At 41.8% G+C, this 13,425-nt stretch overlaps 1 long non-coding RNA gene across 11 annotated transcripts in view; it reads right to left on the reverse strand.

Moving 5' to 3' along the window:
• Positions 1 to 522: 522 nt before the first annotated feature.
• LOC128079471 (uncharacterized) overlaps positions 523 to 13,425 on the reverse strand; it is a 122,068-nt gene continuing 109,165 nt past the window's right edge. For all 11 annotated transcript variants that reach the window (XR_008206161.1, XR_008206163.1, XR_008206160.1 and 8 more), the window contains 4 exons: positions 7,151 to 7,240; positions 6,824 to 6,896; positions 4,923 to 5,008; positions 523 to 4,015 (listed from right to left, as the gene is read on the reverse strand). This is a non-coding gene — a long non-coding RNA (uncharacterized LOC128079471). The remainder of the gene's footprint in view (positions 4,016 to 4,922; positions 5,009 to 6,823; positions 6,897 to 7,150; positions 7,241 to 13,425) is intronic.

Genomic DNA, 13,425 nt, shown 5'->3' on the forward strand with positions numbered 1-13,425 from the left:
GCATCCACGACGGGCAGAAAGCAGAGCAAATGAGGCTCCCTTCCTCATTTCTTGCCATAACGTAAGAATGTAATTCAACAGGGGCTGTTTTAACATCAATGTCTTCAATGCTGTGTTGCAATTCCATATTATGCTTTTCTGTAATGTTTATGTCTTGTAAGTCCTTCTCTGTTTCCAAGTTCTGGTTGACCACCTACAAATACTATAAACATGCTCGTGGCCAGCACCATTACAACAGAATTTCTGCCTTTGAAATCACATATTGCACTGCTCTCCCAAGGGCTGTCTGAGGCATGCACTCTGAGGTCACAGCCTACTTAAGGAGTCTGTCCAGTGGTGAAGCTAACTCTAGCAACAGAAGCACAGAAAGATCTTGACCTTCTTTCTCCACCAGTGTTTCCAAGGATCCACTTCACTGATGAACACAGCAGGCATTCTTCCTCCAAGAACACTGATTTCAAATGGTGCTAGACAATAAATAGTTAAATCTAAACCACCATATGAAACCAGCTTCCTGAGGGAGCTTGTTTCTAGCCAAGACCATATTCCTGTAACAATAAATCAGAAGAGTATCTATCCATGGTGGTTTTTTCCATCTTTGTTTTTTCCTATTAAATAATCAATGCTTTTTTCTTACTTCCTGATTCTGCTTTGAGTCACCGAATGCTCATTTGTTTTCTATTACAGCGCTACCAACAGAAACAGAACTGCTTACAGCACTATTACCCTGAAGAATGTTGTTAATCCAGATTACAAGACGTACCAGGGTGTACCGAAGGAAGAAGGACCCTCATCCTACTTTCAGAACTGCCGTTGTCCTGGCACAGTGTCTGCCGAGGTCTCCCCACAGCACCGAGATCACCGAGGACGTCAGTAAGAGAAGCACTGCTGCAAACTCCCTCTAGTGACAGCAAAACACCATGCGAAATGCCTCCTGCTCAATGCTGAAACACATTATTTTTAGCAGCAGTAGCAGAAATAACAGCGTGTGAAACAGTCTATGTATCAGTCCCTGCATGCTGACTCGCCCCAAAGATGGACCGGTCCACCGTTTGTGGGTATTTGTAACGCTAGAGGTGTGTGCCCAAACCTAATGTGAGGGCTGCATTAATTAACTGCTCAGTGCTGGCACTTACCACCTGGTTCCACCACAATTTCTAGGAAGTCTGACACAAGGATTTTTCTTGGAACTCTATTACTCAAGTGTGTTTTAAACCATTTAATCTTTTCAAACAGATGTATTTTTTATAACCTGTCTTCAATGTCTCATTTCAGCTGGCAGAACAAACATACCCAAGTCGAGTCTACGAAATCAAGTCAAACAACTCCCAGTGTTTGCACAGATGAGGCACAGCCACGCTCACGGTGACATTCTGCGAAGCACTCCATAAGCACATCACAGAGCTTCAGCAAGAACAAATTACCCAAAGCAGCAGCAGCACAACAGCACAGCATGTTCTGATGATAGAAGGCAACCGCTGTGCCCTGTGTGGCTGTAAAACAACACTGTTCTGGCGGGCGCAGGAAATGCTGATGCTTTAACACTGTGGACAATTTCCTCAAGGCTTGAAAAAGCCTCAAACTTTGCCCTGCTGCAGTATAATTCAAGAAGTTAAGGGCTGTACTTGTTCCCTTCTGCAGTGTCATACCTGCACATTCTGTGCCTGCTGCTGGCAGCTCTGTGCAAGCTGACTTCAGCTGATTACAAACATCACCCGAGATGAACCCATCCGCAGTCTCCTGAGGACAGCCAAGTAGTGTTAAAATTGTTCTCTTCAGGCAGCAGGAAATCATGTCAGAAATGTAATTAATTACATCTATTTCCATGTGTTAATTACCTCCAGAGGTGTGTAACTCTTCATTTACCACAGCGACAAGCTAAACAACTAGCTGAGCCTAGAAACTGAGCTTCTACATGGCTGAAGATGGAAGAGAGAAATCTGAAATGAGCATAGGCAGTTCCCAGGGAATATCTGTTTGCAGGACAGCTTAAGCACTCCCCTCCCAGAAAATCTTCGAGAGAAAATCCAACAAATTTGGCATCAATCTGTGAGACAAGGAGGCAGTAAGGCTTCACAACTGTTATCTTCCCTGCTCAGAGGCAAGGCTGAACTGTTGCAGTGTGTGTCCATGCACAGTTACATGTGCCATGTACAAGGGATTTGCAGTTGAAGTTCAGCATGTGTGTATGTGCATTTATTGCTACTCCTACAATGGGTGCAGACCACAATGTCTCAGTATGACTAACCAAAGGACAGACTCTTCCACTGAACACATCTGTACTTTTGAAGAAAGTGTCTTTCAAAAAATGTAAGAACAATGTGCAGTTCCAGAGCACAGACAGCGAGAAGCACTCCTGCATTAGGGCTGCAAACTGTTCTTCTAAACTGGAAGAACAAATGAACTACAGATAGAGAACTAAGCTAATTCTCCAAGACGCCTCCTAATTAGCTCCTTCAACTATCAGACCCTGTACATTTTTAATGAATCTTTAGATCTTGGACTTCTCTGTTCCTTCCACATTTGCTAGCAATAATTTCTTTGTTTAAATGGAGAGGAAGAAGAGGAGCAGAGGAGACAACACCTTCATGCTGATGATTCTACTTAGTAGAAAAGCAGGAACTTGGGAAATATAGAGAGCAAACTCAGCTCAGTTAACAGACTTGCATAAAAACTTGAAATGAACAAGCTTCTTGTTTCATTGTTTCTGTAGTTACAAATAAACACTATTCTGTACCCTTTCAGAGGAAATAAAGCATCAGCAGTTTGATCTTCAATATTACAGAATTCACAAGGCCTTATCTGACATCAGTGAGATTACTTACACGAGTGAAGCTACATCAGAGATTAAACCACTGCAAGTTTGGAGTTTTCTCTGGTTTTGTTTTGCTGTTGAATAATTCTAGTGACTTACGAGTGGTTTAGCTGCAGCCAAAGGCTTACCAGGTCTTTCAGTTATTGCTTCCTTTCCATGTTCTGCCATCACAGGAGCTGCCTAAGCGGATTTTGTTAAAGCTTTTATCTATGACAATTTTATGATCCATCCATGACAGGCTGCAAGACCGAGTCAGCCTGTAATTTGGAGACAATAGCCTTCAAGTTACTTACGTCTGACAAATTGCTCAACTTACTGTAACTTTTCAAATTCCTTTTTTTAATAAAATGTGAAGCCAAGAGAAGATGACAGATTGATAACTTTGCAGAAAGCCTCTGTTAACAGAGCGGCTATAGCATGGGAAGCAGGAGTGCGAACTTCCTACTCAACACTTGGCCATGTATCTCACTTATGAGTTGCTGCAGATACCCCACGGCAATAAGACCAAGGAACCATAAAGGAATTGTTTGCCAGCTGAAAAAACAATTAATACTTACTGCAGTGAGGAAGGGAAGAACTGCCTACCAAGACAGTAATTGAGACTGTGAAGTCAGCTACAGATGTCTTTAAAGGGTTTTTTCCCCAGTAATTTTCAATGAGAACTTAAAGCACTGCTATTGGTGAAAAGCTGTTTCATCTTTTATTTTTCTGCACCATAAATCCCCCAGCGTTTTCACCACCAGACAAACGAATTCCAACTATCAAGAGAGCTCATCCGCTATGTAATTTGTCTTTTTTTGTTCCCTTCATAAAACAAGCAGGAGAAATGTTTCTAATTTGCAAGGCTGAATAAATACCTACTGTGTTTGCCAAGACTTTATTGACATCCACTGGCTGTCCACAAAGCTGACTTATTTCTCAGATAGATGGTTTATCTCAAGCAAAAAAAAAAAAAAAAAAAAAATCCAAACAACACAAAACCCCAAGATATTAATCCTTAAAAACAAACAAACAAATGAACAGTTCAATAAATATTTCTACATCCAGTGAAACCCATCCAACTGGGATACAGTACCAGAGCAGGTTTTTGCTGACAGCAAGACCACTTAACATTGGGACATCCTCCAGTGCTTGCTGTGCCTCTGATGCTGCAGTTCATGTCACCTCCAGTTGTACTGATGCAGCTGTCCTTGGGCCACGCTGTGAACAAAACCATTCACATGATTCTGATTCAAAGAAAAAAAAAAAAAAAGCATTTATTTGCATTTCTGTTCCTTACTAAGATATTTTCAGAGCCCTGGGTTTTCACATAGTGAGGAAAGAGATGGCATGGCATTGCTGCTGACCTGGAAATAAACGGATGGGAGTAGGCAGAAACTTATTAAGCTGGCGCTAGCTAGAGACACGAACTGTGGAATCACACCTTGGATAACATCAAATCCCATCTCCCTTGCTCAGCTGGTCACGAGAAACAGAGATGAGAGTTTCAGTCTGCAATGAAACACCTCTTGAACTTACAGACAAAAATCAATACATCAAACTTTGCGATTCTTACTGAAGTTTTACTAGGTCTTCATAAAATGCCCAGCTTTCACTCCTGGCCAGCTGCCTGAACTTTTTTTTTTTGCTGAGTAATTTTGTTATCTTAGAACTGGCAACGTGAAAGAAACAACCTAAGCTTTTACAGCTGTGATTTAATGACTACAAGGTCTGTGCTGGCTTGACACAAACAGGTAACAAGAAAAACTGTTTAGTCAGTTGGGGAAGGAAACTAATGACATGACAAATCATTACTGTTAAAATTTCCTACACTGATGACAATACTTTGCATACCTCGCTTTCCTTCCTGTCCTTTGTTTAGCACTAATGAAAAGATCTACCAAGCAAACAATTGGGAGTATTTCCTCTGGAATGGGCGAACAGCCCATGAATAAAGACCAGTATTACTAAGCAAACATCCATTTCATTTGTTCTGAGCGCACAATACGCTTATGTTTTTCATTTTTGAAGCTTCTCAAAGCCTCTAACAGGAAAGGTCTGATGGCTAATGCTGCAAAGCACTTACAAGTACCACCTGATACCAAGGAGGGACACAGATGTGCTATACCTTAGGAAAAAAACAGCTTCTACCACGTCCAATTGTCTTTTTTTTTCTGAACAATCCATTATGAATGAGAAAGGGTTGTCCTCAATCTGGAAAAAAAAATAAAATGTCAGAAGCTGTTTGTGTTGCTCTTGAAATAGACAATTGAAAATGTAACCTCATAATCATTCTTCTCTTCCTCCAGACTCCTCTACAGGCCTCGAGCCCTTTTCTCAAGGTCTGAACTTTGAGTGCTTTTACAGTCAAATCAATAAAACAGGCAACCAAAGTTTACTACTAAACTTAGAAAACACTGTGTTCCCTGTCAAATGAGTCATTTTGGACTAGAGACCCAAAAATTACTGAATGATAGAAGTAAGATTTAACTGATTTGTTTTACTTTGAGGCACTGAATCCCTGGCAGTGGCACAGCCCCATACTAGGGTAAATAATTCCCTGCAGAAGAAGGACCTGTAAATAGTAGGAGCCAGCAAATCACCTACTGAATGAAGCAACGCCCTTGCTATGCAAGTCTTCGAAACCCCTTCATGTTTATTTTTTTGGGATTATTAGGGAAAAAGAAATCCTAAAAATACAAAAGCAAGCTTATCAAGCTGGGGAAAATACAGTGAGATGCTCATATGACAAAAACTATAGTATACGAATTATGCATTACAAAAATTACTGTAAAAAAACTCACTTCAATTCTTATAGGGGGAGAGAGATTTCCGTGCGCTCAAATTCAAGCACAACCAGTACTCACTGCTCTGCAAGGAATGATACGCAGATCTATATGAACATTATCATCATGCTTCTTTTTGCAGTACTTGTGAGAATGTGAGGCAGAGAACAGTGAAACAGTCTGTCTAACTCCTTGGAATCAGCCATCCCCAAACTCAGAAAGAGCTACTGAAACAATAAGGGAACAGGAGTAGCCAGGCTTCTGTCTCACACTCCACTGTTTCTGCCCTTGTTCCCATCCTGTGCCCATCACCACAGCAGCTGACTGTTCCTCTGTCAAACAGCAATCTTTGGGGCAGCACAGGGGCTGCAGCCTTGTTTTTTTGGAGGGCATCACGGCTTTCTGGACAGAAGCATCACATGCTGCACTTCAGAAATTGTACTGGAGGATCAATGACTAACTTAATTCCCTATTTTTATAAGGTGTGTTAGAAGTACGTTATCACTCACAACAAAAGCCACTGTTTCTTCCTGCTATCTTTTCACTCTACAAACATCATTTTTTTCATTCCCACTGCTGTTTTACATACACTGTAGTTTCTTACTGGGAACAGGGAGGAAACCAATAATCACTACGAAAATAAAACAGTCCTTCAGTTTAAAATATTTCCTCTGACTTACATCTTTTGGAATCTGAAGAGCCATGATCTTATTTAGAAACCACCCCGGCAAAGTCTGTGTTACGTAAGATCCAAGGGAAGTGCTAATCCCAATGCTGAGCAGAAATGGCCCTGTCACGAAGCACTCAAAACCTACAGCTCCTGTCTGGATTCTTACGCCTTGCACTGTACCACGTCCACTCAGGCCTCTACAAAGGGAGCTCTCCAAATGAGGCGCTCGTAACTTTTCCTCCCCTCTGCTTATCTTCAGTACTCGATTTTCTTACACTGCTACATAAATAATCTTGCCAACTTGCCTGTCAGAGAAAGAAAGGTGATCTGGAAATAATTCCTCTTAGGCATGACTCAAAAGTAACAATGAATACACATCAAAGTGTTTATTTCTCTGTATTTTTTCTGGTATCGCACCAACTTCAATTATGACTATTTTGAAAAGATTCTCTGATAACTGGAGGGCAAGTAAAATAAAACTAGCAGAAAGAAGAGAAGATAGCAAATAACAGAGATAAGAAATCAAATCAGACCCAAGTGTGATTATTTTTAATCCCAAATGCATTCCCATACCTGATAAACAGGCTGCAGAAGATCTTCTAGCTGAAGATTCAAGTATTCCTGACCCCTCCCATGAGGAGTGACACTGCAAAAAACAGAAAAGCCAAACCAGAAATATTTTCAGAGCGAAACAAACCACCTTTGAATCTTTCTTCTGTTATGTTTAAGAAGTAAAGAAAGAAAAATTCATTTTTTAAAGATGCCTACTTCCTATGTACCGGGCTGCACAGTCAGAACCACAGTACATGCCAGATGTATTTGCCCACATATTTCTCAGCAGGAAACACATCCCATGTAGAGAATGTATTCCATCAACTTACTGGAAAGGGGATTATTTACCTTTCTGTTTGTACTCATTTAAAAGTAGGCTTTCCATCAAAAACATGTTCTTTCTTTGGCACTGGGAAGGCACTCACAGAAGATCAGCACCTGGAATTCATTAAAGCATTTATTTAAATGTACATTTACATTTTCATTACAAAAGTATCTCCTTATAAAGGCATAGGAAAAGTCGCATGGCTATCACACATTGTTACCAGTTCCCTTTCATCTCAGATTACCACATTCTATTACAGATGAAGAAAGCAGTACACATAAATAGGAGCTGCTGACACTTCCCACCACTCCAGGAACCCCCCCCTCTCTTTGACCGACAGAATAAACAGAACCACCCAGAGGTTTTATGTACGTGTATTTATATGTTTAAAAAACCTCATGTGAGAAGTTATATCTATACATAACCTTTTCTGCACCTGTTATTGTAGATCAAGAAATGTGACCTTATTAAACAGTTTTTCTTCTGTTCTGAAGTAAGAGGGTCGACAGACGTACCTGAAGATTTTAGGGACAGATGACTGGCTCCTATGTTATGCTACAGACTGGAAAAGTCATAGAATCATAGAATGGCCTAGGTTGAAAAGGACCACAATGATCATCTAGTTTCAACGCCCCTGCTATGTGCAGGGTCACCAACCACCAGAGCAGGCTGCACAGAGCCACATCCAGCCTAAGCAAGGAGATGAGAGCCATCTTCAACACACATGCAGCAGAGATGAAGGATTCCCCATCACCTGGCACTAGCAATGGCAGCACTGAAATTCCTACATCCTGTGGACCACATGCAGCTTTGAGCATTTACTATTCCTCGTTCCTGAACCTCTTCATAATGCTCAGTTCATGCATTTGACTGCTGCTGCAGGACAAAATACATCTCTAGGATAAAAACAGGCAATGTGCTTCAATAATGAACACTGATGCCATGCCACAGAAAATTACAGAGCTAATTATAGAATCACAGCATAAAGCTCAACATATTAAACAGAGCCAAACTAGAGATGTGAGAAAGTGCTGGATTTTGAAACCGATTTTGTTTTGCAGAGTATTCTTTGCTTTAACCTATTGCAGCTACTGAACAGCTATAGCTGTACTAGGAAAATACGTTCCCATCTGAAGAACAGAACATACATGTAGCTATTTTGCTGGAACTTGCTTTTCATAGAATCATAGCATCATTAAGGTTGGAAAATATTTCTAAGCTCATCCAGTCCAACCGTGAACCCATCCCCATCGTGCTCACTAAACCATGTAAGTCAGTGCTGTGTTCCCCTTTTACTTGAACACCCCAAGGGAAAGTGACTCCATCACCTCTGTGGGCAGCCTGTGCCAGTGCCTCACCACCCTTTTTGAGTTTTTCCTAACATCCAATCTTCTGATCCTATTAGTCCCCTCTCTGCATCCAGCTCCACATTTTGAAGGTACAAATAAGGTCAGCAAATTATCTGTTCAGCATCAAAACAAAGGAGTCTGATGTTTCTGGTCTTATTTTCTCTGGAGCATGAGAAACTCAGGTTGAGCACATGATAAAGCTATTTCATTACAGAGATGTTAAGGTTCCCTATGGTTTCCAGGGGAAGCACTGTAAAAATGCTGTAGCAGATCAGAGTCCTGATGATGGACCAACATACATCGATCTGAGAGTTTCATATAGATCAGAATCAAAGCAGTTTGTTTTCTGTTTCAGTGCCTGAGATAAGGAAGGGTAAAGAGAGATCAAAAGAAAAGAAAGCATAAGGAATAATCAGACAATAAAATCTCCCACGTAGGCAGATTACCAGCTTGATGGCCTATCTAATCCAGGCATCATAGAAAGGTACAACCTTAAAATTGAGGCTTTAAGGTACTTCTGTAGCATTTACAAGAAGGTCTACATGAGAGAAAGCTCCTTTCTGCTGAAATGATACGGAGCTGCAGCTGACCACTATCAGTTCAGATGTGTGAAAGTCAGGGAAACATTTTCAGGAGACAGATGAAATGATGCACACCCCTGTGAATCCACAACTTTACTGCAGCAGTAGCTAAACACGTGCTAGCAAAGAAAACTTCCAAGACAGAAGATCAGGCCTTCTGATGAATGCATTAAGAATATAATTAGCAGAGATCACAGAAATTAAGGACGCTGTGTCAAGATTAAAATTCAACCTGGACCATGTGTTGAACGTTTGCCCAGGGAAAAGAAGATGAGGATGAAGAATTAGTGCTAAGAAAAAGTGACTACAGACTCTGAAGATTCAAATGGATTCAGGATACAGAAGCTAGCCTAGAAGTGGTCTTTAACAAATGGTTCAACACAGCACTTGTAAAAACGTGGCTACTAAGGAATAACAGTGACAAAGCAAATCAAAACAACCCTGGTGACTTACTAAGAAGAGTTAGGTCTTCATTCAGCCCACATATGAATCCTCCTATCTACAATAGAGAGATAATTAAATCAATTAATCAATGACTAAATGAGCTCACTTACTTCAGGGCATGCCTTTCATTTAGTCTGATCCGTCAACAGGCATCCTAATACCAATTTGTAATAATTTGCAAATTCAATTTAATTTCTTAGACGCGATGAGAAAAGGGGAATTGTCACAGAGAACAGAACTGCATTAAAGACACAGAACTCACTGAGTTAATGCACAACACAAATAGCAGTAAGCATCTGTCAGCAAGGCCCACTCCCTGCTCAGCAATGCTGACCATTCTGCATTCACTGTGCAGTGGTTAGAACAGGTTTGACACGACATATGCAGCTGCCAGCCCACAGTGGTGTCCCCAAAGCACTGCCTTGCAGCTGGACTGAGTTTTCACGATGTATTCCCCTTTCAGCCCCTTGCAAATAATTTCATCAAGAGATTCCTTTTGCACAGAATTGCTTTGGATTTCTTTGTGGTTTTAATACTGGCCAAGTAAATTCATTCTAAATTATCCCCACAATTGTCTACTGCAGCAACTGTGAAGGTTAAAAGGATGTAACAGTTGAAGTGATGACTGGGGTAAGTAAGTATGTGCCATGTAACGTCAGCTGCAGAAAAGGACCTGGCAAAGTAAGATATAAGGAAAAAAAAAAGAGAAAAAAGGAGAAGGCAGTCTTCAGAAGGAAAACCTGATAGGGATAAGAATGTGGTACGCACATAGATCTGCATGCAAACTCCCGAGTGTAGAGCAGGTGACAAGAGGACAACTTGGCACAGTGCGGGGCTGTGCAACCAGACTGTGCAAAGTGCCCACATTCCGTAGCAAACGCAGAGCAGCATCCTCCAGAGGCATGGTCTGCCTCAGCAACGCTGGCTGTTCTAGCAGCTTCCTTTCAGCATGGAGAGAAAACAGGGAAGGAGACACAATCAGCAGAGAAGGGAAATCAGGCGAACAATGATAACATTAGTAGACTATATTAAGCCCTCTTTAATGGTAAAATTAAGTTAGGTTTCTATCAGCAGCAAGCCAAATTTTTTTTTTTGCTGGCGCAGAATACATGTGACTGGAGCTTCAGGAAGCCCACAGTCTTTCTGCTTAACGGGTGACAGCACAGAGCAGCATGACATGACTGTCTGTGAAGATGGCTGCATGGCGAGCACCCCCCGCCACCAGGCTGGGTGCCAGACATGCAGCCTGTCACCATGCCACCAGCCAGTCCTCTCCCCCCTGCTCACATTGCAGGTTCAGGGATGTAAAGGGAGAAATTGAGTTATGTGCCAGGCTTTTTTTTTATTCTGCCTAAATTTTGGCAGGATGGAGAACCTGGAGTGATCAAACTCAAGTAGTTGTTTGGGTATCAATGTATGATCTTAGAGCCTGGTGTGACCTGCTGCTCATGATTAAAGGTGTCCCATTGGAGTGATTCTCATCTAGACTCTACTGCAACCCACATTTAGGTAAAAAAAAACAAAACAAAACAAACTATCAGCATAAGCATCAGGCAAGTCCCCTGGCAGAGCCTGGAACCCATCACTCAGGTTGGAAATTAGCAAAAATTTATCCTCAAAAAGCGTGGTGAGGCACTGGCACAGGCTGCCCGGGAAGGTGGTGGAACCACCATCCCTGGGGGTGTTCAAGAGAAGGGGCAATATGGCACTGAGGGACATGGTTAGTGGGCATGGTGGGGATGGCCTTACAGTTACTCTAGATGATCTTAGAAGTCTTTTCCTCATTTCCAAATTAGATGACTGTATGATACGAGAAAAGCAATGGTGACACAGAGCTCCTTCTCTATCAAGGCAATGAGGAGGCAGCAGTCTTGCTACAAGAGTTCCTATCTAAAAGCAGGGTGTGTTTTTTACCATCATAGCCTCCTGCTGCACCCCCTGTCCAGCCCAAAATATGGAAGCCGTGGACATCTAGCGCAACACCACGACTCCTGAAGTGGCCCCATTACTCCTGGCACCCTGACAACCCCTCTCAGAGCTCACCTGAGCATTCCTGTGCTTGCTGCCCACATGCACACATGACTGGATTTACTGGTGCCCCAACTCTTGCTTAACACATCACAAACAAGGTTTCTTGGAAGTGCCTCCCTCTATCCTGATTGCTTTGTGTCCAAAATAGTGAGAACTACATCACACCCCCGCTATCCTCGTAAGTCCTGAAGTGTTCCCCAACAGCCATGGCTCAAAGTTCCCTTTCTGCTGTGGTGAAAACTGAGCAATTCTGTGATCCAGCACTTTTTCACAGCAGATGCAGGAAGTATTTCCTCATCCTGGCCCAGGCAGTGAGTTCCATAACCAAGAGCAAAAATCCAAGGACATAAAGCTCATCATCTACGTGCTTTTCAGAAAATTCAGAACCTTCTCAGTACTGCCTGTTTCAAAAGTGTGCATGCTGCATGTACACAGCTAATGATGTGAAGCTAAAAATACACCACTTCTGCTGTTACCTCTGTCTGTGTGAAACTGGTAATATTCTGGATGAAAGTTTGTGTATAGGAAAAGGAGTAAGTAGAAGAATCTTGGATGTAACTGCAAGGACAGTAACAAACAGAAAGCACAATGGATGCAAAACAGAAGCACAGACTGAAATAAATGGAGGAATGAACATGATTATGTCTGAGGTAAGGTAATACATGACAAACTTGCAGCAGAACTGTTACAGTGTCTTGCTGACTCTACTGTTAATCACAGTATTGCACCTCAGACGTTCTATAGATTCCCCTTACAGCCAACGAACAATCAGCACTTTCTCCAAGAGAGGAGGCGTGCCCGGAGTTTGCTGGGGAACAGATCCAGTTGCATTTCCAGACTGAAGCAGTCTTCTGTTTACACTGAGCTGTAAAACATCCAACTGAAACAGCACTCATCCTGCTTTCAAGGACCGTAGAATCGTATTCGGTTTCCAGTTAAGATGAGGATAATGTGTACCCTGTACGGATGAGACAGGGTAGGTTGAAATAGCTAAAATAACTGAACTAAATATGCAAACTGCACTGTTAAAACCTATGGAATAACCTTTGCATACAAAGTCAGAAAAATGACAGACATAAACATGAACTATAGAACTGTAAAAACAAAGAGTTGTATAATGAAGATATAAAAACAGATGCTTTTTTCTTTTCCATCAGTACACATCCACAAGTTCGAGTTTCAGCATTCCTGACACACTGCCTTGTGCTGTTACCCGTGAGTAAGACAAGCTTTCCTCAAATCCCATCTCTTTAGCAGTTCTGCACCCCAGTACCAAACATTTATGGAGGTAAGGGAATGAAAAATAAAGGATTTGCTACAATCCAATCAAGCTCTTTTCTTCACAGATCGACAGTAGTGCATTATGAAAGTGAGATGCTAAGCCTGCCTTCTGCACTACTAACTCACCCCAGCACTTTCTGCTCTTTCAAACATCCTGCAGGGAAGATTTCCAACACTGAGTTGTGCATAACTCCGCCTCTGACCCTTCCTGTCCGGGACTGAGCAATAGGCTTTGTCTCATTAATTCAGTGGTTTTTAGGAAACTACTTTTTCCTGCCAGTTTTGAAACCCAGAGGAATTTTCTAGATGCGCAGTGACAACTCATGAGTAATAGCTGCCCCATTAACTACCACGGAGTCATAAAACATAACAAATTATTCAGCTTCCCAGTGTTTTTCCGATCAGCTTTCCCTTTCCAAACCCTGTAGTGCTCACAAACATCCCAACTATCTAAGCGACGTCATTTATAGTCAGAATCCTTAAAAGAAACAACATGCCCAGGTTGCTCAATCCTTTGGTATTCTTGCCGCCATTTCTTTTTGCCCTAGGGCACTTTTAAGTTGTTTTCCCTTTTTATTTAAGTTTTGCCTACATGAAGTGTATGTGTCCCGT

The sequence above is a fragment of the Tympanuchus pallidicinctus genome, unplaced genomic scaffold, assembly GCF_026119805.1.
Source record: "Tympanuchus pallidicinctus isolate F22 unplaced genomic scaffold, pur_lepc_1.0 scaffold19, whole genome shotgun sequence".
In the NCBI taxonomy this organism is placed as follows: Eukaryota; Metazoa; Chordata; class Aves; order Galliformes; family Phasianidae; genus Tympanuchus; species Tympanuchus pallidicinctus.